Here is a 27140-nt window from a genome sequence, read left to right on the forward strand (position 1 = left end):
GCCTTCGGTAGGCCCAGAATCGTACCTACACCTGCTCTCAGAACATATAGGTCCTGCTGGGCCTAGCAAGAGGACTTCAGGCAGAATTCCCTGAATGCCCTCAAATTGAAGATGAATTGGAGGGCAATGTGTGAGTCATTGTAAGAGGGACAGAAACACAACTTATCTGGATTCTGCCCCAAATCGTGACCCCCACCCTCCCAGCCCCCAGAGTAACGTGCAAATTGCATGGTTTCCACGCCATGATAACAAGCCGAGGGAGGGTCAGTGGTGCTTACGAGAGAGCACTCATTTCAGTGGGGTTTGCTTAATTACATAACGCCAATATAAATATTAAGCAAGGTTAAACTCTGAACAGAATCAGAAATTGGAATCACTGTGAATTCAGGCCATTTGGAGCTTTCAAACTTTCTCCAGGTCAGATTTTAATATTTGCCCTGAAGAGACTATGGACAAACCAGAGGTCTGTCAGGCGTTTATCTGCTAATCTGCTAATTAATATGCTGATTTATGTGCTAATCTTATCCTAATTGCTAATTAGTCACTAATTAGGCAACTAATTAAACATTAGTCACTAATCTGCTATTCACTTACTAATTAATTACTAATTAGGTACAGTTTAAGTGCTGATTGGTCACTAATTATTTTAGTGTTATATGTAGTTTATACCAAAATAGTACAAATGCGTCTTGGTCATTCAAGTTGACTCCCAATCTAAATCACAATGAGGTCTCTTTGTTGCTTTATGTCACTATGGCAATAAGCCTACCCACCATTGTATACTGAGGGGCTGCAATCAGGGAAAAACACCCTCGGGCAGAATGTAAAATTCAAACTGATGTAATGAAATGTAATGTACCTGTAATGTACCTGTAATCAATCATCTGTATTGATTGTGATGCAATGAGGCACCCTGGAGTGTCATGAGTTGTAATTATATACAATGCGTAACTGTATTGTTGGAATCGTATTTGAACTGTATTTGATGTAACCTGCAATTTGTATAATCTGTATCGTGTACATTTGAAATGTGATATGACAACTGTATTGTGAATAAAGTATATTTTTGGGAAAAAAAATAAGCTGAGTTGTGTTGGAAGCTGCAGCTCTGTTTTTATTTGCAGATGCCGGTGATGGACTGGGGTTGACAATTGTAAACAATTTTACAACACCAAGTTATAGTCCAGCAATTTTATTTTAAATTCACAAGCTTTCGGAGGCTTCCTCCTTCGTCAGGTTTCACATCGTTCACCTGACGAAGGAGGAAGCCTCCGAAAGCTTGTGAATTTAAAATAAAATTGCTGGACTATAACTTGGTGTTGTAAATTTATTTGCAGACAACTACTTGAAATCTGATATGAACATTTATTTATTCAAACCAACCAGCTCAATATATCTAAGGAGTGCAAATACTTACTGTTTCATATCTCCCACATTCTCTGTGAACACTATATTGTGTACCACTTGCAATATCTGGTGGCAGGAATCTTTCTTAAAAAAATAGCAGTGAACAGATTCAAAGGTTTCAGATACACTGAGTATTGCTGATGTTCAGCAGGTCTCAGTTTTTGGGTTGTTTTCACAATCTCCCCAAAAATATTCCACTTTATTTGTTCTAAACCTGTAAATTAAGTGGTTTCCTTGTGTTAGAAAGTGCAGGCCACTGTATTTTCTGAAGTAAATACTTTGAATAATATTCAATAGATACATCTCCAATCTATATCCAAGAGCAGAATACTTTTGCAGAGGTAGTGGGTGTGGAGAGAGCTAGAATCAGGGATTGGTTTGCTCACTGTCCATTATTCGCTGGGGTTCATTTCTAAAACTTGACAACCTTGTGGCTTGGAATTATATTTGCAGCGTCTGATTGTAATATCAACTATCCACTGAACACTGCTATAGGCCGTGCTTTACGATGACCTGCTTTTAGTGAAGGACGTCTATTGTTAGATTGCGCACTGGTAATTTGTTAACCTTGCACTTGGAATTTCGTTGAATACATGCCTTGTCATTATACCTGTTTTCAGCTTTCTTACCTTGAGGCTGAAAGCATGCTCTACAGAAATTCGATCTTGTGGTGCTGAAGATCAACTGATTATAGTTAGAGTGCAAACAGCATATGAATTGTCAAGGTAATGCAAACTGTAACAGTAACAGAGATCAGTTTAAGATCGAATGTTAAACACTCAATGCTTTGAGTTGCTGTGATGCACTGAGCATGGGCAGGACACTTGTAAGGGAGATGGACGGAAAATCAAAAGGAGGAAGCTACACAGGCTGCTGCTGCACATCCGGTGGTGATGGGATAGGCTTGGAAATGGCACAGCTGCCCACTTACATGGCATGGCCATGGTGTATGGTACCGGGAAAGTCAGGAATGAGAGAAATATTGAAATAACACATGGATTTCACATGGCATTGCTGATAGATAGTCTGGAGCAATAATTGTGATGTTTACTTGCTAAAAAGGAGTTGCGTTTAAACTTGGTCTGCTCAAATACTCACTGTGGGGAAGGGTTATAAATAAGAAAATCTGGTAATTGTAGCTGCTTGTAAATTGTGAGGTCAATTAGAAGGCAATGATAGCTGCCTGTAATTTTCTGGCTCCAGGTCTGAGAACCCAGCATTTCTCTTTTTTTGTCAGCCGTGGCTCAGTGGTAGCACCTTTGCCTGAGTCAGATGGTCGTGGGTTCAAGCCCCACTCCAGAGACTTGAGTGCATAATCTAGACTTCAGTGCAGTACTGAGGGAGTGCTACATTGTTGGAGTTTCCTTCTTTTGGATGAAACATTAAACCGAGGCCCCGTCTGCTCCCTTAGGTGGACATAAAAGATCCCACTGCACTAATCAAAGCTGTTGTGGTTTCCCCACCAGGCCTACCTGATGGCAAGAGGCCCAGAATGTAAAGTGGCTTTTATTCATTTTTTGCTTCCTTCTGGGCCAGGAGTGTTACTCCGGGCCCTATGGGGAAACCTTAGCTTCCACTGCCCCAGGCATCCATCCCCCTCCCCCAAATGCGTGGCCTTTCCGAACCCCCTCTAAACCCAAGTGCCGGGAACCGTTCCTTGGGGTCACCGGCGGCAGCCTTCTGCCACCCAACATCCCGCTCCCGCCCATTGGTCAGTTTCCACTTCCGGTCTGGTTCGGGCGGGATAATGACGGGGCCTATGCAGATGAGGCCCAGGGGTTAAAATGTCCTGGACCTCACATTGCGGAGGGCTGGATTTTTCCCCGCCCAGCCGCACGACTCCCATCCCATGTTAAAATCGTCCCTATGGAGTAGAATGGATGTGCGTTAGATACAAAACTTTATGTTTGAAACCTATAATAAATTTTTAACTGGGGCACAATCCCTTCCTCCCATAAAAAAGAGTTCCAATCTTGTTATCGGTAGGGAGAAGAGGTGAAACACTACACATTGCCACATGACATAGTGTGCACAATCTCTAAGAATAGAAGTCCTTGACTAAAGCAGGTCATTGTAAAACATGACTATAGCAGTGATGAACTGCCAATACACTGCACTACAGAGTAGTGATTTTGGGGCTGCTGCCTGCGATTTGCACGTGCTGAATTCCTGATCTCAGTTGCGGGGAGATACTGCGAATAGGCAGAGTGATCCTGTGCTGCTGTGAGGGGCATAGGCCGGGAGGCCAAGGAACAGCTGTCCTCCCTCTTGGCTGAGGTTAATGCAAGGCTGGTGGAGACTAAGAATAGGAGAAAAAAAAAATAATCTAAGTCCAAAAACATAAACATGGTTGTCGTCAGTCTCACTGCCTTCCCATATCAGTGCTTGACAATTGTAGGAGAGAGTGTGGAAATCTGCGGATTTGCTCAAAAGAGTAATGACTAAAAATATATTACAACACGGTGAGAGCTGTTTTCGTTAAGGGGTGGGCCTTATGTTAGAATTTTTTCACAACTTCAGGATATTTGAAAACTCATGACTATTTTGTCAAATTTTGTGAGAAAATGTTTCAAAATAACATGAGGTGGAGTTGGACTTCACAGACATGAACACACACGTAGAACTTTGAAAGAAACGTTGATGTGCAATTTGCAAAATTATACATGACTTTTCAGGACTGAAAATAAATTCCAGATAGAAATTTGTTGCCTGTTCGAGGTGTCTGGTAAAATATAATTCCAGGTACTTCAAAACTCCTGTTTAAAATCTCAGAGCTATCAATTCTGTGGCTGGATAACAACTATTGATGTTGACCTTTAACCCACTAAGGATACAAGCCTAATCAACCTTGAAATTGGTGTTTATGCTCTCATATCACAAGATGAACAAACTAGCAACAAGAAATGGCTCTCTTCAACACAGCTATCCTGCTGGAAGAACAATCCTGCAACAGGGACATGATGGTTTTTACCACTAATAAAGTTTGAACTGCATTGCAAATACAACTCTGAACATAACACAGTATCATAGGATCCACACCACTGAAACATTCCAAATACACTATCAGATCTTTCATTCCCAATAAAACTACATAGAAGTTACAACATGGAAACAGGCCATTTGGCCCAACAGCCCTTGTCGGTGTTTAGTCCTGCTTTTTCCCCCTTCAGTCCTAACCCTCATATCCTACAGTTATTTTACTTGATTCAAAGCTCTGAATTTTCTACTCCTCCTGTCCCTCTCTAATAAACACTTGTCCTTTTGTTTATTTTAAATGAGCCGATCATTACTGCAGTTGACGACTGCTTATTCCAGTTTTCTAACAACCTTGATTGGAAAATAGCTATCAAAAAATCCTTGTGAATCTTTTATTCCAAATCTCCCAGTTTATTTATGCTGCGATCAGGTGCAGTAATCTGGGTTTGGGAATTAAATCTGCCTGTGGGGATTGAGTAGCATACATTGATTTTGCTGCTGAAAGCCTCTATTGGGAGCAGTCTTACCCTCACATGTGGAGGGACTGATAGTGATTGGGTTTTGCGGAAGGGGACGAGTAATTGGGGGTGTAGCAACCTGGAGGAGGAAGAAGATGAAGAATACAATAGCTGATATTGAGGAGGAGTCCACTGCCAATTTATACTGGTAGGTGTCTTCTTGTATTGGGATTGGCAATAATGAGCTATAGTTGTCTGGTTTACATTAGAGCTGAGTTCAAAGTCACATTAGAGGCATTATATAGTGGCAAAGGGAGGGTGGTTTCCAGGATCCATCTGGTCTCCTTTTGCCATTGTAAATGAACTACCATACTGATGTCTTCTTCTCCTAAATGATCATTTTTATCAATTGATTTTAAACTATATTCTTTCACAATCTACTTTGCTATAAGCAGTAGCTTAGAGTCTGTTCTTTAATATCTATTTTCTACTCAATTTTAGATTCTCTTTAGAGTAACAGAAATTAGAAATCTGACTACTTTACTTAAATTTTTCATATTTAAGGATTTCCTGGTGCAGCAAAGCTACTGTACCGCAGAGCAGTATGATGTGAGTACATCCTCACAGTGAGTTACCAGTCTTAGCCATGATGTCTCGAGGAGGTGTGGAGTGGGGGCCAAGCACTCGTCCTGAAGAAGAGAGGGAAAAGCCGAGAGGGAGGATAAACCGAGCATAATTTGAGATTATCATAGAATCTTACAGCACAGAAGGAGGCCATTCGGCCCATTGTGCCCGTGCTGGCTCTTTGAAACTATCCAATTTGTCCCATTCCCCTGCTCTTTCGCCATAGCCTTGCAAATTTTTCCCCTTCAAGTATATATCCAATTCCCTTTTGAAAGTTACTATTGAATCTGCTTCCACCACCCTTTCAGACAGTGCATTCCAGAACATAACAACTCACTGTGTAAAATAATTTCTCCTCATCTCCTCTCTGTTTCTTTTGTCAATTACCTTAAATCTGTGTCCTCTGGTTACTGACCCACCTGCCAGTGGAAACAATTTCCCCATATTTATTCTATCAAAACCCCTCATAATTTTGAACACCTCTATTAAATCTCCCCTTAACCTTCTCTGCTCTAATGAGACCAATCCCAGTTTCTCTAATCTCACATTACTGAATTGCCTCATCCCCGGTGTCATTCTGGTAAATCGCCTATGCACCCTCTCTAAGGCCTTGACGTCTTTCCTAAGTTGTGATGCCCAGAATTGAGCACAATATTCCAGCTGAGGCTTAACCAGTGATTTATAAACGTTTGGCATAACTTCCTTGCTCTAATAATTAAATACCATTAGAAATGGAAAAGACCTGGAAACAGTGCACGCTCCTGCTGTCTCCGTGGTGTCAAGATGGGCAATCTAATCAGGTGGATAAAATAAAATAAAACTTGAAGGAAAAAAAATGAAAAGTTTAATTATTAGAAGTTTTAATTACTTCAGTCTTTAACAAAATATTACAGCTGTTCATATAACTCTAGCATCAGGTTTAAGCTGTCACTCTCATTGAAATAAATAGATAGTACACCAGTAAGTCCCACATTCATTTCAAGCTATAATCAGTTTCTGGTTAAGGGAATCCAGTTTAATCAAAGTTTGACTAAATAATCTTCAAGATCACAAGATTAATTTGGTCGAGGGAGGCCCCTTAGCTCATTCATCCAGAAAGACCCATAGCCCCTCCTCCCCAATGCTGCTTAAATAATCCCAGGGTTTTCACCTCCACTGCTCTACTCAGACTTCCATTCCAAGTATTAATCACTCTTTGTGTGAAGAACAACTTCCAGACATCAGTTCTAAATTTGCCTTTTACTTGTTTGAACCTGTGTCCTCTTGTCCTACTCGCACAATTTAAATCAAAATAATTTTCCAGATTTACCTATTCCACAATCTTTACCTCTCTAAAAAGATGATACGAATAATCTCATTTAAACCTGATAGAATTTGTTTTCAAGACAGCAAGGCAAAACAAGCAAGGGGACCAGCTAAACAGAAACACACTTTGCATTAACATTAAAATCACAGCATTTGTTTGTTAATTGAAGATAAATTGAACAATCAATGTCATACCTTAAACAAAATGGCATTTTATTCAGGTCTATTTCAGTCTTGACTCGCGCTGATTGTTCTGAAGGCAAAACACAAGACAATACAGATGTCAGAGATGTTCGAGATGTTAGCTTTAGCTGTATGTAACCAAAGAAAAAATATCAGCATATACTTCATGGACCGCTGACAAGCCCCTTAAAGGGGAAGCACATTGCTTTCGTATCACTGCCATGGATGTGCCATAGCCTGTTGCTTCAGTGCCCATTACAAATTAAAGCTACGGTTTTGTTATACATTGGCCTATTGAAATGAAAGTATATGAAATGAAAGCCTACATCACTGTAGGAAGCAAAGTGTCACAGGCAAGTTACTCTGATGTGCTGTAGAAATACAATGTGGCAGGTGACCTAAATTTGCCCATAGAAGGAAATAAGTTCCTTGATTTAACATGGGCTAATGATGACAGTTTGATCCCTTTGCTATCTGTCCTAAAGCTACAGTGCCGTGTGAATAAATACAAAGATTAAATTTCATATATTTTAAAAGTACACTATTCTTTCACTATGTCTGCTTTGTTAAAATACCTTTTTTGTGTAGCTAATACACAATATATTCTGGCTACGTTGCCAGAATTCTGCAATTAAAAAAAAATCCATATTATTGCCTTCAGAGTAATGTTATTCAGTTCTTCTAATGACTCAGTAAGTTTATCCATTGACCAGAAAGGTCCCAAGTCTGTGCAGAATTAGCTGATTTCAGCCAGGAGAATGGTATGGGTCCCAAAATTGGCATCCGGACCCCTGGGTTGGAGAAATTCTGCTCCAGGTTGCTGTCTGGTGAATCCTGCTGGAAGGGTTGCATGTATGACTATCAGGTGAGGACAGAATCAGGCTCAGCTGTGATGCTCCTGATGGTCAAAGAGCCGACCAAAACTCACCGTCAAGGTTCACACATAAACACTGGGCGCTTGGGCAAGGTGTTGTACGTAGACTGGCACCTGGGAAACTGAACCCCAGCAAGGAGTCAGAAAAGGAGAGGAAGGGAAGGGAGAAAACTGTTGAGGAAAACCAGTCATGTGATTCAATATCAGGTGTCTGTTGATATGACTCAGTTGTCAGTAAACGATCAATGTGCAGAAAGTGGAATAAATTCCAGCGGTACATATTTTAATGATAGCGGAAGCTGGGTTCAAGAATGTAACATTGAGGATCGGATGAAGTTTATCCCCAGTTATGATCAAGGGCAGCCATTGATGGTTGGTGGTAGAAGCCAATATAACGTACAGTATTTGTACAATAATAAACTGTACAAAACTACAGGTTTTGTAAATGCATTCTTCTACTGTTGTAAAAGGGGCATGGGTAAGAGTTACTGCCATACTGACTTCCATACTGAGTATGTATCCAAGTCCATGCTGGTCAGAAATATTTGCTTTCCTTATCAGCGGTCCTAATGCGCAACCTATAGGCATGGATTCAGTAGGCTCGAATATTACATTCTATGCAAGCGTATTTGAGCTAGAAGTACAAACTTATCCACAAGCTCATCCTTACTGATTATTCAATGAGGTTTGTTCCTCACAAGCCCATGACATACAAACTGGATAGCTGAACAACTGTAATTTGCATTTATGCAGCATCTTTAAAACAGGGAGTTGGGGGAGAGATGGGAATGGAGCTGGGAGGCAACAACATTTTCAGGGCTTTGGAGAGGAAAGGTAGGTTGGAAATAAGGCAATAGTTTGCAAGAGGAAAAAAGTCAAGAGTGTTTTTTTTCGAGGAGGGGGCGATGACTGTGTTTTAAAAAAGGGGCCAGTTCCTGAGGAGATAGAACTGTTTACAATGTCAACTAGCATAGGGAGGGAAGTTAGTTGACCCGTTTGGTGGGAATGGGAAGTGGCATGAGGGGAGATGGGACTAACTAGAGATAGACAGGGATTCAGGGCTAGGGTGGAGGGGCTAGGGGAAGGTTTAGCTTAGTGGGAAAGGGGTAGGGGGAGAACCACCAGAAGCAGATAAACAGATGGTCTCCATTTTGCTGCTCACAGTTGTTTGAGGTGAGAGTGGAAGGCGCAGGGGAGATGAGCTTGAGGAAGGTAGTTGGTAGTGGAGAAATGAAGCCAGGGATTAACTTTCCATTACATGATGATCCTAGACCAGTGGGTGGTTTTGGCAAAGGAGAGCCAAGGCTTGATGTGGTCCAGGCAGATCTGGCGACTAATTGTTAAGCCACTTGTGTGCCAGATGTGCTTACATTTGCACCCCTTTAACTTGGTGGAGTAAAGATATTTGCTGCATGATGGGGAATAAGGGGGAATAATGGAAGACAGTGAAGGATTTTCTGGGGACGAGGGCATCAAAGGTGCAAGTGAGTGAGCAATGGAGCAAAGCAACAGCTGCAGAGGTATCATGGAAAATAGAGGGCCATAGGCTACACAGTTGGGAATTTGAAAGTGCAGCTATAAGTGACCTGGGGAGAGTTTTTCCAGCGCGATGGGGTTAGAAGGGAGCAGGTGGATGTGGTTGGTGAGGGATACAGGGAAGTGGTCGGAGGCAACTTTGTCAGTGATCGAATCCACAGAAGAAGAGACATCACAGGAGGGGATGGCCATGAAAATGGGTAGGAGTGCTTATGTGGAGAAATAGGCTAAGTTGAGGTCAGGAGTGTGGTGAATTCAGAGCAGAGAGTAGAAAAGGGGAGTTGAGAAGGAGATTGAAATCATCAAGAATGAGGAGTTGCTCAGTGCAGAGGATGATTGAGGAAAGAAGGGGAGTATCTCGGGTTGAGGCTTGGGGGGGCATGTCGACAACAAGGATTTTAAAGGAGAGACGAGATGGATGGAACAGGATGAAGTGCTCAAAGGAGGAGAAGGCGCCATAAGAGTAAAAGGGAAAGACGAAGTGTGACTTGGTGATAAGGGTCTTGATGCCACTATGGTGGTTTGGGTGGGGCGGATGGTGAAAAGTTTAGCCTGACAGTGAGGCTTGGTAAGGGGAAGTTGAACCAAGTTTCAGTCAAAGCCAGGATGTCAATACAATCATCCACATGGAACCTGATCGTAATATTTTAGCTCTTCAACTTTCAAGAGTAATTATTTATGAAGATTCCAAAAGTTCCACAGGCCAATTCTTATAACTATAAAAATTGGTATAGCAACTGTGAGTAACACTTATGGTAACCATACTGATGCCCACAGATCTTGCTGCTTTAAATCCTTGGAGAACACCAGTACTTTGGAAGAGGAAGTCATACCTTGTATCAAATCGAAAAAATATAACCTGCATACAAAACATTTTTTCTATGACAGCAGATAAAAAAATCCTAATTTTTTTTTAATGAGATGTGATGTAGTACTTTGTCCCATATATTCAGGTCTGAGGGTAAAGTGCACTCTCAATGACATCAACTTGTTCTTCTCTTCAATAACCTTAGGCAGCTATCTTGTGAATAATGCAGTAAAGTCAGAATTTTAGCAAAATAATATAATTGATAGTAATCACAGACAAAGGCATCTTTCAGTAACAAATACACAAGAAGAACATGTTTGCCTCTAGCTATGAAGAATCAGAGTTGCTGTGTTAAGTATTTATATTGTTTGAAAGACAACCTGATTTTTAAAAATCTTGGCAATATTCAAGGGTGAGGGAGGGGAGATGGTAATTATTAGTTCCCCGAGTGTGATGTCTCACTTTAAAGGAATGTCCTATCCATGAGTCTTTCACAACTGACAAAGATAATCATGGATTTGTAAAGGGTAGGTCATGTCTAATGAACCTAATTGAATTTTTTGAGTAAGTAACTAAAGTAGTAGATAGGGGAATGACTATGGATGTAATTTATATGGACTTCCAGAAGGCATTTGATAAGGTTCCACATAAGAAACTGTTAGCTAAGATTAAAGCTCATTGAATTGAAATTATTGACTTGGTTTGGAGATTGGTTAGGTAGTAGAAGACAGAGAATAGGGATAATAGGTATGTACTCGAATTGGAAGGAAGTGACCAGTGGTGTCCCACAAGGACCTTGGCTGGGGCCTCAACTATTCACTATATTTATTAATAACTTAGATAACAAAATAGAGAACCATATATCCAAGTTTGCAGATGATACAAAGATCAGTGGCATAGTAAGTAGTGTAGACGGGAGCATAAAATTACAAAGAGACATTGATAGATTAAGTGAGTGGGCAAAACTGGCAGATGGATTTCAACGCAGGTAAGTGTGAGGTAATCCATTTTGGACCAAAAAAGGAAAGATCTGAGTATTTTTTAAATCATGAAAAATTAGAAACAGTGGAGGTCTAAAGAGATTTAGGGGTCCATGTACACAGATCACTAAAATGTAGTGGTCAGGTACAAAAAATAATCAAAAAGGCTATGGGAATATTGGCTTTTATATCTAGAGGACTAGAATATAAAGGGGAGGAAGTTTTACTACAGTTATACAAAGCCCTGGTGAGACCACATCTGGAGTATTGGGTACAGTTCTGGGCCTTGGAAGGAGTGCAGCGCAGATTCACCGGAATATTACCAGGGCTCCAAGGGTTAAATTATGGAGAGAGATTACATAAACTAGGTTTCTATTCCCTGGAATATAGAAGGTTAGGAGTAATTTGATTGAGGTTTTCAAGATTTTGAAAGGAATTGATAGGGTGGATAGAGAGGAACTTTTCCCGCTGGTGGAGGAGTCTAGGACAAGGAGGCATAACCTTAAAATCAGAGCCAGGACATTCAGGAGAGAAGGTAGGAAACACTTCTTCACGCAAAGGGTTGTAGAAATGTGGAACTCTCTCCCGCAAAAAGCAGCTAGCTCAATTAATAATTTTAAATCTGAGACCAATAGATTTTTGCAAGCCAAGGGTATTAAGGGATATGGAGCCAAGGCGGATAAATGGAGTTAGGATTCAGATCATCCATGTTCTCATTGAATGGCGGAACAGGTTCGAGGGGCTGAATGGCCTACTCTTGTTCCTATGTTCCTATAGTCACACCTGCCACTAACATAACTGAATGACAGCAGTGAATTTGTAATTGCAGGAAGACATCTCAAACACTGTCCCATCAGATGTATGTAGTATTTTTGACTCAAAAGAATTCTGCAAATTTTAGTTAAACATTCTGATTAAATGGCAAATATTTAGGGGAAACATATTTTCCTGACCCATAAGTAATGATGAAAGCTAACTCTATATCCTCTTCTCCTAACTTTGTTTCTGCTGCGTTCCCTCTTCCATTCTGTCATCATTCAAATAGAACAATGTTGAGTTTACACCTGTGTTGGGACCACCCTACATCGGCTTGTAAGAGGCACAAAATACATTTCAGGATAGATTCCGGTCCTCTTCCTACCCAAGCCTGGCCACCTTCAGATTTAATATCCATCTAGGCATGAGTTTAAAGCTAGGAAACCAAATCTCCAGCATTCAGTAGAGTCCAGCGTTTTAAACTTAGAGCCACAAGGCTGTGAGACAGTTGACATTTGTTAAACGTCATTGCCTTAATACACAACAAATAAACAATTCTTTCTAACAAGCACAAATACTGTGTTATGTGGGCCTGAGCTCTGCTCCATTTGAATGCAACCTATTTAGATAATATATAAAGAGTTGCACAGTCTTTTGAATTGTTCAGTTGGGACTCTGGTCTGCACTTTGAGTTAAACCAGAGAACACGGTGACTATCTACTAAGGCAATTACTCTATTTATGTTGGTCGTGCACTTAAATTTTGTCAAGATTACAGGACTTGGAAAATCCGGTGGTTTATAAAGTCTGGGATTCCAAAAAAAAATCAGGCAGTGCCACATTAGGGGGAATTACAGTGGAGTGAGGGAGCAGAAAACCACTATTACTAATAAACAATGACCCTCCAGCAATGAGCTAGAATCATTGCTCATTCTGCACAAACACTAAGTCACAATATTATTGGATTAACCAGCAGTAATGAATACAATACATCTGTAAAAGGCAGCTTTCTACAAATTTCTATGACATGTTATTAATATATATGCTGAACCTCACAACTGTGGTCTAGGCTCCAGACTACCCATGAGAATTGCCATGGAAGATCCGTCTTTCAGATGAGATGTTAAACCAAGACAGCCCTATCTGCTCTCTCAGGTGGACATAAAAGATCCCATGGCACTATTTCGAAGAAGAACAGAGGAGTTCTCCCCAGTGTCCTGGCCAATATTTATCCCTCAACCAAAATCACTAAAACAAATTGGGCCAGATTTTACAGCAACTTCATGAAAATCATGGGGAGCTTAAGCGCGAGGTGACATTTTCGCAAAGCTAACAGCAGAGCAGCGCCAATCAACCACCAACTTGTTGTGATTCATAATTCATGGGGTATCTCTTCCTCGCTATAAGTTGCTGGACGATCTGTGCATTAATAACGGCAAACGACGTTCAGCCGCCTTTACTTTTTCAGCAAAATCTGGCCCTATCACATTTCTGTTTGTGGGACCTTGCTGTGCGCAAATTGGCAGCCGCATTTCCTACATTGTAACAGTGACTACATTTCAAAAGTACTTCACTGGCTGTGGAAGTCCCGAGGTTGTGAAAGGCTCTATAGAAATTCAGGGCTTCCTTTCTTTCTTTTATTTTAAAAATTATATTAAAGGGACCAAAACTAGTTTGGATTTTTTAATTTTGGTGGAAGTTTGATTTTATTGCCATTTATGAGCTTGCTATTCATTTTTTTTATCCACAACAGTTGACAACAGCATAATGTCTAGGGGGAAAATTAAAATTGAATTTTAACATCTGATTATTAATCATCTAATAGCAAAGCCATATGAACTAAATAGAATTTATTTTAGAAATTCCATTGGGTTTTGGGGCCTGCTGTTGGAGACATAATAAGTACAAAAACAAAAAAAGAAATCTTAGTACTGGTGAAATACGAGAACTGCATGACCCAATTTTGTTTGAAATATGTTCAATTTTCTAAAAATAAAACAAGCGCATCATCGCACGGCGATGTCTGTTTGATGTGCTGTAACCCGGCCCGAAAACAAAAGCTAATTGTTAACAAAAAATCCTTGTATGAAGCCAATGGCATACTCAACCGCTCTGCTTTCCTAATGCACTGTGGCAGTCGACCTCAATTTAATCTCCTGGAGGTAAAGTGAAGGCAGGGATTGGTATCTGTGTGACAGAACCACACGAGGGTGGGTGTTTACTGAGAAGTGCGTCTATGTAGAACTGCAAATATGGTGGAATCCTATTGTACGCAACAGGCTGACACGAATAAAAATAGTTGCTTATAATAGAAGCTTGCACATCAGAGGAGTGGTTATAGCTAGCACTGACAAGGGCTCCTATTCATATAACTTCTTCTCAGTTTGCACGTTGTGGATTTTCACAATTTGTCATTTGTAGAATTTTCACAGATGCATGGTATTCACAAAGCATCGCTTGACGTACATTTAACTTCGCTGCAGAATGGAAAATTCCATATTAATTTGGTGGAGTACTGGCACAGATCAGCACGTACTTGGCATTTGCAAAGCTCTGTCATCATGCGCACTGGCGGATTCCAGGAGACGCTAATAGAGATGATTCCCATTTCCCATTAATTATTTACAAATAGTATCAAAAGTGCCCCCAGCACAGCCTTAGGCTCCACTGATGATATGGGAATACTATGAGCGCTAAATTGGGCTGTGTAGCGCCCGTTGTTTCGGCGCTACGCGGCCTCTCCGACATCCAAGATGGCAACTTGGATGCGCATGCACGTTTCCAGCATGACGTGCGCCAGACGCCATCTTGGTATAGGAGTTAGCACAAGCGCAGATAACGAATACTGGAATCATGCAAAGTAGGGAGAAAATGGCTTCAATCAGTGTGCAACGCTGATTTAAAGTGATAGATATCATTTTGGGACTTAACGTCCAACTCAACACACAGTCTTAACCCCGATCATCTGAACGTGTCTTAGAGTGCCTGGAGGACCCCCTACCAGCACAATTTAGAGGGACCAGGCAGGATTTACAAGGGAGTGGCTGGATTGTTGCTTCTGGCTGCCGAGACATTTGTAACTGTTTTTGGAGGTTTCCTAGACTTCAATACTAGTATGCGGGGACATAGCCTAACATTTAGAGCAGGAGTGAAGTTAGGAAATGCTTCAACAGGCAAAGGGTGGGAGAAGTTTGGAATGCTCTTCTGCAGACAGCAGTTGATGCTAGCTCACTTGTGAATGTTAAATCTGAGATTGATAGATTTCTGTGAACCAAGGGATATGGGGCTAAGGCGGGTATATGGAGTTCGGTCACAGATCCACCATGATCTCATTGAATGGTGGAACAGGCTCGAGGGGCTAAATGCCATTGCCACTTGCTGCCTCCTGATATGCGCCACCTTCTCCTGCAAGAAAGTGGGACATGTGTCTGGGTGATGTGCCTGTCCTGGTTGAATAGCTGCCAGTGTGTGTGGCCTGTGAGTTTTGGGTGCATCAGTGGTAATGTGTAAGGGTGAGAGGAAGCATGTGGTTGGAAGAGTTGAGTACTGATGGAAAGAATTTATTGGTATGTGGGGGATGGGGGTGTAGTGCGCGATGCAGTTGGTAGGAGACACCACTTGACAGTTGACCTCACTCACCTTGACCACTCATGTCAAAGCATTGAACTTCTTCCTGCACTGCATCCATGTTCATGACGCTGTGCGCCTGGCATGGACTTCGTCCCCTGCTGCCTTATGGATATATGTCTGGAGGGCCTCTTGTTCCCCCCCTCCCACCTGGATATAGGATGTCCCTCCTTCTGTCCACCTCTTGCACCAAGGCCTCTAGTGCATCAGCAGAGAACCTTGATGCATGCACTCTCACAGGTCTGGTACCAACTCAGATCGGCAGATTGGTGAGGTCTGGCACGCAGATTGGAGGATGTGGGATTTCGTAGTGCGCAACCTTTATTCAATGTTTTAACTCATCATTATGTAAACGTAGGGATGGGACCTGCATCTGTGTTTTACGTATGCGATCCGTGCAGACAGTAGACTGTAATTTTTAGCAAATAACAGGTACCAGCTACCTTTAAAAGATTTCTAAGAAACATCCTCCCTTTAAGAGATTGAGCTCCCCCTGGTGGTGAAAAGTGCGAATTGCATTGATTCCACCTACATGGCCGAGCATGGAATGCTGATTGCAGGGAGTCCTCGGACCAGCTGAAACTCGTGTCCTGTCTATGCAGGCGTCATTGGGCGCATGGTAATAGCTCATCACGCTACCTACTCCCCAAAACGGCACATATCCAATTTATTGCCCCCAAACCCAAAAAAGAGAAGACAACATCCAATAGTTTGTTTCCTGGATCTGGTGGATGCCAAAATAATTACAAGGCACAGAGGTAATATTGGATCTCTGTGATCAGCTTAGAGATCTTTAGATTTTAACTTTTTAAAAATTCGTTCATGGGATGTGGGCGTCGCTGGCGAGGTCGGCATTTATTGCCCATCCCTAATTGCCCTTGAGAAGGTGGTGGTGAGCCGCCTTCTTGAACCGCTGCGGTCCGTGTGGTGAAGGTTCTCCCACAATGCTGTTAGGAAGGGAGTTCCAGGATTTTGGCCCAGCGACGATGAAGGAACGGCGATATATTTCCAAGTCAGGATGGTGTGTGACTTGGAGGGGAACATGCAGGTGGTGTTGTTCCCATGTGTCTGCTGCCCTTGTCCTTCTAGGTGGTAGAAGTCGTGGGCTTGGGAGGTGCTGTCGACGAAGCCTTGGCGAGTTGCTGCAGTGCATCCTGTGGATGGTACACACTGCAGCCACTGTGCGCCAGTAGTGAAGGGAGTGAATGTTTAGGGTGGTGGATGGGGTGCCAATCAAGCGGGCTGCTTTGTCCTGGATAGTGTCGAACATCTTGAGTGTTGTTGGAGCTGCACTCATCCAGGCAAGTGGAGAGTATTCCATCTACCTCCTGACTTGTGCCTTGTAGATGGTGGAAAGGCTTTGGAGAGTTACGAGGTGAGTCACTCGCCGCAGAATACCCAGCCTGTGACCTGCTCTTGTAGCCACATTATTTATGTGCCTGGTCCAGTTAAGTTTCTGGTCAATGGTGAACCCCAGGATGTTGATGGTGGGGGAGTTGGCGATGGTAATGTCGTTGAATGTCAAGGGGAGGTGGTTAGATTCTCTTTTGTTGGAGATGGTCATTGCCTGGCGCGAATATAACTTGCTACTTATCAGCCCAAGCCTGGATGTTGTCCAGGTCTTGCTGCATGCGGGCACAGACTGCTTCATTATCTGAGGGGTTGTGAATGGAACTGAACATTGTGCAATCATCAGCGAACATCCCCATTTCTGACCTTATGATGGAGGGAAGGTCATTGATGAAGCAGCTGAAGATGGTTGGGCCTGAAGTCACAGTAACATTTTTGTCTTTGGGAAATTTCTGATGATTGTGGGGGATAAGGTTGGCATCAAACAGATTGCGTTGCGTGTTTCTTTTCCAGAAAGCAGATCATCATATCCTTTTCCAGAAGACATGTGTCTTAAAACAGCAGATCAAGTAGTTGGCTCCTGGATACCTTGGGGATAATTCTTTGCATATACGAAGTTCTTAGATCATCTGCCCTCAGTGAGGACATCTTTCAGTATAGCAAATCATTTCATTCCATGAAGAAGCAGCTAGTCCATAATACCAAGGATATGATCACTCCTTCAATATTTACTTATAACATGACACTGCAGAGCCTCTTGCAGCGCTGTTCTTCCTGGCAGAGCTCTTTTTAAGTGATGTTTGATGATCTAGCCAGGTACATGACCTTTTCTTTCGTATACTGCTTCAGGTTTTCCTACCTTTCTTGATATCTACGATAGACCACTTTACCTGAAAGCTGGGGAAATTTCCTGCCAAATCTTCCTGTGGTCTCATGGTGATCTTTGGTCCTGCCCACATACTTTCTCCTGATGGTAATGATCTCTCAGATGAGAATGGCCACTTTAAAGGCCCCTGATCTTTGGTGGTGGCATAAAATGGGCGATATTGAATCGGCAGTCCGTTTTACACTCTGTCTGATTTTCTTTTCCATTGATTTCAATGAAGAAGATATTTAGGCGGGATGTGAACTGGGCTGCTGATTCACTTTTGCCTGTTTTGCGCTACCACCGAAGACCAATTTCACCCCCACAGTGTCAGCTTGGCTCAGTGGTAGCATTCTTACCTTTGAGTTTAGAGGCTGTCGGTTCAAGCCCCACTCCAGGACTTTAGCATATAATCTCGACTGACACTTCAGTGCAGTACAGAGGGAGTGGTCAATTGCCAGAACTGCTGGGGGTAATTTTAACCTAATCCACAGAGCAGGAAATGATGGGTTTCGGGTCACATGCCCGGTTTAACATCTTGCCCAATTTAACTCTCCAGAGTAAAATTGGGTGGGGTATAAAATGGGCGACTGACCCGAACCCCTTTGTGTCCCACCGGGCAGGTTAAGTTAAAATTACCCCTACTACCTTTTGGATGTGATGCGAAATCAAACGTGCACCTGTTCAAGTGGAAACAAAAGATCTCACGACACTTTTTGGAAAAAAATCAGGGAATTTTCCTCGTGTCCTGATCAACATTCATCCCTCAATCGCCACCATCAAAATGGATTAACTGATCATTCATCTCATTTGCTGTTTGTGGGACCTTGTGTGCAAACTGGCTACTGTGTTTGCTTCCATAACGGCACTTCAAAAACGACTCATTGGTTATGGTGCAATTTGAGATATCCTGACAATGTGAAAGGGTTTTATATAAAAGCAACTTCTTTCTTAAAAACTTGTCCCTTCATAGCCTGCTTATCCCTGTAGGCTAACCTTTTGGTATATTTTATTACATTTCCTCAAATGCCTTTAGAGTCTCACAAGTGCTTGTTTGAATGTTGTCAGTCAGCATATTAATGTGTACTTGACGTATTTGTGGAAGTGCAAAATACTTTCAAATGTTTAATGAATTGGCACTGAGTATAAAAGTCTTAATAATAAGGAATTTTCTGATATTAGAATTGTTTGCCTGTGGATTTGATTTACAACAATCTTAAGACTGAGAGAGAAATTATGAATTTATGGAAAATTTAAAGGCAGTGTGTACTTTTTCACACTAGCTCATGTGGAGCATTTAGCACATGGGGTCAATAAATTACTACTGGCTTTTGATTCTTCTTTCTGCAGGTTTTCATTGCAGACTGAAGTAGAGCTACATGCTGATGGTGAAATATGAATGTATCTAACATGTGTGGATGATATCATACCTCAAGAACAATGAGCTCATGAGAGATACTTTACATTGCACAAGTGATTTCTAACCTGTGACCATGTGGGATGCTGTTTGTACCATGAGTGTTTAATGTACTATATCAATTCACATATAGGCTGTACTTAAAAATAAACAAAGAGTTTAACTTGAGGGTGAAGTCTATATGCGAATTATTAATAATATTTCTTTCCCCCTGGGGAGGTCTCAAGTTTGGGGCCTATATGTAGAGGTAGCCTATATGTGTTCACTTATAGAATTTATTTAGAATATGTCATAAATTCAATTTTCCCCCTTCCTTTATATCCCCTCGGGCCGTGCATTTTCCCCCAGCTGGGAGACTAGGCAGACTAATAATTCACAAACCATCAGTTTGCAGCTGACTGTCAGGAGAGGTTTTGAGAGTGGCTAAGCTGAGACTTGAACACGATCTAAAGAGGCTGTTCTAGTTCCTCTCTCACACTCCTAGGTGGGATATAAAGAAAAATTTGTTATCTCCCTCTCTCACCTCCAGCCTCCAACCTTTCCCCTCTATCACAACCTTTCTATCTTTTTGTATTTTGTATTTGTCAGATCTCCTCTGAACTTTCCTCTCTTATTCCTTCCAAGCTTCAAATAAAGTACATGCTCTTCCTCCTTCCAAAAACTCCATCAATAATAAAGAAAACCACATAAACACCTTCTCAATGACGTCTGTTATTCCATAGTATAATACACACTATCACACAATACACCACACCCTTTTACACTGGTCCCAACTCATCCTTTCCCAGGACCTGAAAACTACAGAACCCTTACCCCCTTACCTCTCTGTCTTTCCTTCCACCCACAACTTCAGGCTTTTAAAACCCAAGCTTGGGGATACCTAATCACAACTTCCATATTTACTTTGTCCTCTCTTTTACTCTTTTCAGTCTTGATTGCTAATGAGCCTTGGATTTTTCACCTTGGTTTTGCAATAAATAAAAATAGAGTGGCTCAAAATAAGATTCTTGTTGTTATTGAACTTTTGAACAATGTTTATTTAGTAAAATATATTCTGCATGTCACTAACTCGCCCCAAGACCTTGTTTTCAAATCCCTCCATGGCCTCCCCCTTTCCTATCTCTGTAACCTCCTCCAGTCCTACAACCCTCTGAGATCTCTGCGCTCCTCCAATTCTGGCCTCTTGCGCAGCCCCGATTTTAATCGCTCCACCATTGGCGGCGTGCCTTCAGCTGCCTAGGCCCTAAGCTCTGGAATTCTCTCCCATCACCTCTCTATCTCTCTTTCCTCCTTTAAGACGCTCCTTAAAACCTACCTCTTTGACCAAGCATTTGGTTACCTGTCCTAATATCACCTTGTGTGGCATGGTGTCAAATTCTGTTTGATAACCCAACTGTGAATAGCCTTGGGGACATTTTACTACGTTAAACACGCTATATAAATGCAAGCTGTTATTGTTGGATGTAAAAGATCCCATGGCACTATTTCGAAGAAGAGCAGGGGAGTTCTCCACGGCGTCCTGGATAATATTTAATCCCCAACCAACATCACTACGACAGATAATCTGGTCCTTGCTGTGCGCAAATTGGCTGCTGCGTTTCCTTCATTACAACAATGACTACACTTCAGAAGTACTTAATTGGCTGTAAAGTGCTTTGGGACATCCTGGGGTTGTGAAAGGCACTATATAAATGCAAGTTCTTTCTTTCCTCTTTCTAACAGAAAACACATTCTCTATAATGATTTCTCCTATACCTTTATATAGTTACCATTGTATTAATTCCCTCACTAATCTGAGAAAGAGCATACAAAATAAAAATCTTTCTGGGCCCCATCCTTTAAAAAGGATGTCAAGGCCTTGGAGGGGGTGCAGAGGATGAAGGGGAAATTGTTCAAGGGGAAATTTAACAGAGATGTTCAAAATTCTGAGGGTTATTGATAGAATGGATAGGGAGGAACTGTTTCTGGTAGCAGGCGGGTCAGTAAGCAGAGGACACAGATTTAAGATAATTGACAAAAAAGCCAGGGGGGGGGAGATGAGGAGAATTTTTCTTACTCAGCAAGTTGTTATGATCTGGAATGCACTGCCTGGTAGGGTGGTGGAAGCAGATTCAATAGTAACTTTCAAAAGAGAAGTGGATATGTACTTAAAATTTGCAGGTCTACAGGGAAAGAGTAGGGGAGTAGAACTCAAAGAGCTAACACAGGCACGATGGGCTGAATGGTCTCCTTCTGTGCTGTATGATTCTATGACTCTATGATTCTATATATCATTCTCTGTTGTACCACAACCTTGGCATAATTTTCATTGCATGTAACTCCATCAATAATAAAGAAAACCACATAAACACCTTCTCAATGACGTCTGTTATTCCATAGTATAATACACACTATCACACAATACACCACACCCTTTTACACTGGTCCCAAATACATTGTTTCCTTAGTCCATGCAGGATAGAAAGTTATTAAGCTATGCACTGTGATTTCTTTCACTTGCTTTTGATCTTAATAATTCTGGTATGTACAGCTGGGAAGAATAACTTTGCTCTTTCCAGGTGTTAGGACAACAGCACACCTGCATGTGATCTTCTTACTTCAAAGGGATCATGTGGTTCTTTTAAAAGAGAAAGAAATAAACCATTATGATCAGCATATAGAGAACAAGTTTGCTTTTAACTGCTACAATGACTGTGTGATTCAACTCTGGTGCTCAGCAACCTTTGTACCACAACTAATCATTACACTTGTAAAAAACAAAGCTGTTCTTTCTGCTCTGTGATCAGAGTGTAACAGTACACAATTAACCATTTAACTAGCATCCCTGTGCTCTCTGGGTATGGAATAAAAGATTTAGCATAAGCAAATGCCTATTTCTATATTCAGATTACAGTATGTGGACTCGTCACACTTATTAGTGGAATCCTGCACCATGGGCCTTGGTCCTTCTCATGGCTTTCTCAATAAAAAGGTATCAAAGATTTACACAAAGTTTCCTGAAGAATACTTTTCTGTTGATTTCCTTACTTTTTAAAAAAAATCTTGAGTTGCTTAGTTATTTCTCTTTCCTTTTCTGCCCCCATCTTCACCCAAGGGAACAGGTAAGCAATTTGCTCCAAAAAGTCTGTCCAGGTGCTCAAAGGTACCTGGTCTCTTCATTCAATATGAGGAAGCACACTGTCTTTGCTCAGCATCTCTTCCGATGACAAACAAGGTCAAGATTTAGGAGCTGGTATGTGAGGAATTGCAGATACTAACTAGGGCTCTGCAACTCAATGGTACAGCAAGAACTCTGCAGCCTTGGTGCCTCAGCAGAACAGACTTAGCAGAACTGCTGCACTTTGTGAATACATTTGCTCTTTTTCTATTAGATTTCAGCCTGGTTGATTCTTGTACTTTGTCATAATGCCTCATGATGTACAGGATTGCCCCTAATGTCTATCCTGACTTAACAGGGTGGGGTGTGGGAGAGAGGGGTTATTCATAGAAGCAAAGAAAAAAGCCAAAACAAAGTTGAAATATAAAGAACTAGGAAGAAGGCAACGGGAAGTAAACAAAGAGAAAAGGAATGAAAGAGACAGGGAAATTTAATCAAACCTTTAATAATATTAATTTCCTGTAACTTTTTGCTGCACTTTATTGGTGATTTTCCTAAACACATACACACAGGATCAAAATATCTTCACAGTTAAATTGTTTTCATACTTTCCTTGCTGTGTGTGAATCTAGAAAAAATATGTAGGGAATCTACTAAAGAAAATACCAGGAAAAGTCTGATGAAGATCTGGGAACCTTGAATCTTAAAAAGCTCAATCTTCTTGGAAAAAATTTTCTACAAAAGATATACCTTTTGAAACTCTTCACAAAAGGTTTATGTCATCAGAACTGGAACGGAACTCAGGGTGCCTGTCACCATCTTTGACTCTCTGAACTGGCTCCTGAAAATGTTTGGGGAACAAGCCAGGAATGTCTCCCACATCCCACATCCTTTGCTTAAGGATCTGAATTTGGCTTCTAGAAATTTAACTCTCTAGTCTGATCTCTGTTCCGTGTTTGCTGATCTCAGCCTGATTTCAGCAGGGGTGCTACAACTGGCCTCTGTGCTGCTGGGCTGCACAGGGAAAGAATTGGGATTGTGCAGCCTGGCAAAGCATCAGTGGGCCAGTGTGATGGATGAGGCTAGGCCTACGAACCTGCTGAATGGCAGAAGTGGGGCCAACCTGGTGGTCCAGGGCTACATTGTGGCGTGGACCCCCGACCAAAGAAATGTTTTGACCCCATGTAAAGTTTGACCCCATTACAACGGGGTCAAGGAGACATGGGTCATCTTTCTATGTGGGCTGGCATCCCCTCCTGAAGGCAGCTTGTTCCATTGGGATTCCAGGCCTTCAGCAGGTGGACACTGGAGCTACACCTCCAGTGGTGCAAAGTGGTCCTGCAAACTTTGGCAGGACCGGCAAAAGAGCTCATCGGCGGGAGTAGCCTGACATTTACCCGGGGATTGATGGGCTATGGGTTTTCAGGGTCTCCTTGTTTAGGCTCAATCAGGTTAAGTACTACAAAGTGGAATGTGCCATTGAATCATACTCCCAGCACAGTCATTGCCTTCAGGAGGGGAGATGAAAAAATAAAGGGGGTGGTTGGTGGTAAGAAATGATACCAAATCTTTCTCTTGCACATGTACACATATATAAGTGCCAGAAAGTAATTGTTTCATTTGCTATGAATAGAAACACCCCAATCAGGCAGCAGATAATTTTTGTTAGCTGCCGATGAAGGTATTGTCAAGAAAGCCCCTTCGGAAGACTCTTTGATGTAACATTATTTTTAATTTAAAGCTCATTTTTATGGCTCTCTCTTGCTAAACCCATATAATCTACCTTGCTTTATAACAGTCTCCCCAAAGCACAACAAACCCTTTTGTATGGCTTCCAAGGACAACTTTATAAAGGGGGTCTGCAGTGGCTGAAATTAATAAATTATGTCTAGACAACATAATGAAGACAGAATATAATGTTAGCACTTTTTAAGCTTCTAAACAGTGATGCAAAACCAGTGAGCTTTTTTAATGTAAGAATATAACTATAAAAAATGCTGTTCCTTTACTCAGTAAGCACCCAGTTTTATTTTGCTGCATTTTAATAAGCCCTATTACAACTTCAGTGCTTATAACTACTGTTACTTGATACCTCAGTGGGTCTCCTCTTCGAATCTCAGATTTATGGGGGTGGGGGCCAGCTCCCCTGAGCCACACAAAATACATCAGGGTAGGTTTGAACTTTCACCTCCAGACGGAAAACTGGCAGTAGCGGATAAAGACCAGCTGGTCCATTGAGCCTGTCTTATACAGTCATGTTGCAACTAAGAATCATGATCCCCCATGTCCCCCCTCGTCCCCCCACCCACCAGCAGCCATGTCATCTCCTGGGAGAGGCAAAAAAAAATTTAAAAAAACAAACCTAGGTTAATTCAGGGGAGGAAGAAAATTCTGTGAAATTCCTCTCCGACCCCCGGAGGCGATCAGAGCAAGTTCCAGGAGACCACAGTGACCACGAGGCACAACACCTAATGCCTCACCTACCTTAGCCAGGAATTCGTCTAGTTCCCTTTTGAATGCTTGCAGTGAATCGGCACTGAGCTGGCAACATGCTCCAAAGATCGATGGCCCTCTGCCAAAAGAAACACCGCCTGACATCTAAACTAGTTCTATGCTTACGTAACTTCTTTCGTATAGATTTTTTACATCGTACTTACAAGAGAATGCATTGACGCATTGAGGTTTTTATTGAAAAGCCTAGGCAAAGGGCCAAGGTCCATACTGCAGGACTTTACCAGCACTAAGGGAAGAAGACTAGGTAAATCAACAAGTAGAGAACTATAGATTGTAGGAGTAAATTAAGATTGTGGGAACTAAAGGGTTTCCAGAATGATACTGAGGCTTAGAGGGTTAAATTATGAGGACCGGTTGGCTTGTATTCCCTTGAGTATAGGATTGAGGGGTGATCTGATTGAAGTGATGAAACTGTTAAAAGGATTTGATACGGATAAACTATTTCCTCAGGGGGGGAACCAAGAACAAGGGGGACATAATCTTAAATTGGAGCTAGGCCATTCAGGAGCGAAATCAGGAAGCACTTTTTCTCACAAAGTGGGGTAGAAATTTGGAACTCTTTCCACCACCCCCCACCAAAAAGACAGTGGATGCTAGGACAATTGGAGCTTTCAAGACTGAGATAGATTTTTTGTTAGGTAAGGGTATCAAGGGATATGGAGCCAAGGCGGGAAAATGGAGTTGAGGTGCAGGTCAGTCGTGATCTAATTGAATGGCGGAGCAGGCCTGACGGGCTGAATGCCGACTCCTTTTCCTAATGTTCCAAAATTTGAGCTCCTGAGAAAAAATAAATCATAATAGCACATAATCTGATAAATCTTGATTGAAACACAATTTTCACGCTTTCGCGGGTGAAAAATTAAGCTTAAACATTAAGTAACCACAGAGTTTACTTTATTTTTTAAAATCCTCCTGTGGCCTTCCAGGATTTTAGGATGACTTCACACATCAAATACCCTGTTCTAATTTACAAAGCACCACGGGGTACCTGATGATGCAGAATGACGTGGGAGTGGTGGTCAACAAGTCCCTTTGTTTTAGAATAGAAAAACAAACACTGACTTCAAGTAAAACTCTTGTTAGAATAGTACACTGCCCTCTCACTGCGTAGACCTTTTAGACTTTACATTTCATTAGATTAGATTAAAGCCTTCAAAATATTCAAGCTATCTACTTAAAAAAAATGTACTGTTCATTTTGTCGGCTGGCTTCACTCAGTTATATGTCTATTTTTGTACCATTTGATCCTGTTGGCGTGGCCACTGACTACTTGTGTTCTCCATCTCCATGTTATTGATGGAGATGATGTTCATAAATGAAAGATTAGTAATTGTGAATTACTGGACAGTTACTGAGGAATAGCTTGCATTGGTTACTGGAAAGGTTAAAGGCCAATATATATTATGCAAAGGATAGCTGATGGGAAGCCGTGTGATACAATATTTTCACAACCGATTACCTGACTACGTAATATAAAGGATGGAGTAATGAGTGTGTTATAATGACTGGATCTTCATTAAAAAATATATTGCACCAGTGATACATGTCATTATTTCTTTGCTATTTTTCCCTCTAAGTTTTTGGTGTTTTATTGATTTTATTCTACTTCAAAATTTTGTGTTTGGTAGGATTGTATTGGTTAATACTGAGAACCCTGAAGATACATACAGAGAAAACAAATGGATATTACTAAAATATCAGATATATAACAGTCACATAATGTTTATGAAGGTATCTGTAAACAGGTGGATGGATTTGTAAAGACAGCTTGAGTCTCAGGAGGTGCATTCACTTTCTCTTTTTAGATTACTGTTGGAGTCCACGTAGGCTTCAGGATAACTACAAGTATTTCAATACAGCTCCTGTTTGGACTGTAAATGAATGTTAACTGGTTCCAGTATCTATTGCTCAATCATCAGTCACGCACTTTGAGGATGGTATGAGGTCCTCGTCCCTCCCAGTCTGTAGAACTGACCCTTTGACCACTCATTGATCATTTCCAAACAAGCACTGATGGTCACACTATCATGGTTATAAAAGAAAGAACTTGTGTTATATAGCACCTTTCACAACCTCAGGATGTTCCAAAACGCTTCATAATCAATGGAGTACGTTTAAGGTGTAATCAGTGCTGTAGTGTAGGGAAATGCAGCAGCCAATCTGTGCACAGCAAGGTCCCACAAATAAGATAATGACTAGTTAACCTGTTTTGTAATGATATTGGTTGAGGGATAAATGCTGGCCAGGACACCAGGAGAACTCCCCTTCAACTTCTTTGAATAGCGCCATTGCATCTTTTACGTCCACCTGAGACGGCAGTTGGGGCCTTGGCTTAACGTCTCAGCCAAAAGACAGTGCAGCACT

The 27140-nt window shown here is 41.5% G+C and overlaps 1 protein-coding gene across 2 annotated transcripts in view; it reads right to left on the bottom strand.

Annotated features, from left to right (window-relative positions):
- The window catches only part of ppp2r3a (protein phosphatase 2, regulatory subunit B'', alpha), a 292006-nt gene that overhangs the window by 203247 nt on the left and 61619 nt on the right, over positions 1-27140 (bottom strand). For both annotated transcript variants that reach the window (XM_067995503.1, XM_067995504.1), the window contains one exon: positions 6966-7023. The gene's annotated coding sequence lies outside the window, so the exon portion shown is untranslated. The remainder of the gene's footprint in view (positions 1-6965; positions 7024-27140) is intronic.

The sequence above is a fragment of the Heptranchias perlo genome, chromosome 13, assembly GCF_035084215.1.
Source record: "Heptranchias perlo isolate sHepPer1 chromosome 13, sHepPer1.hap1, whole genome shotgun sequence".
Taxonomy (NCBI): domain Eukaryota; kingdom Metazoa; phylum Chordata; class Chondrichthyes; order Hexanchiformes; family Hexanchidae; genus Heptranchias; species Heptranchias perlo.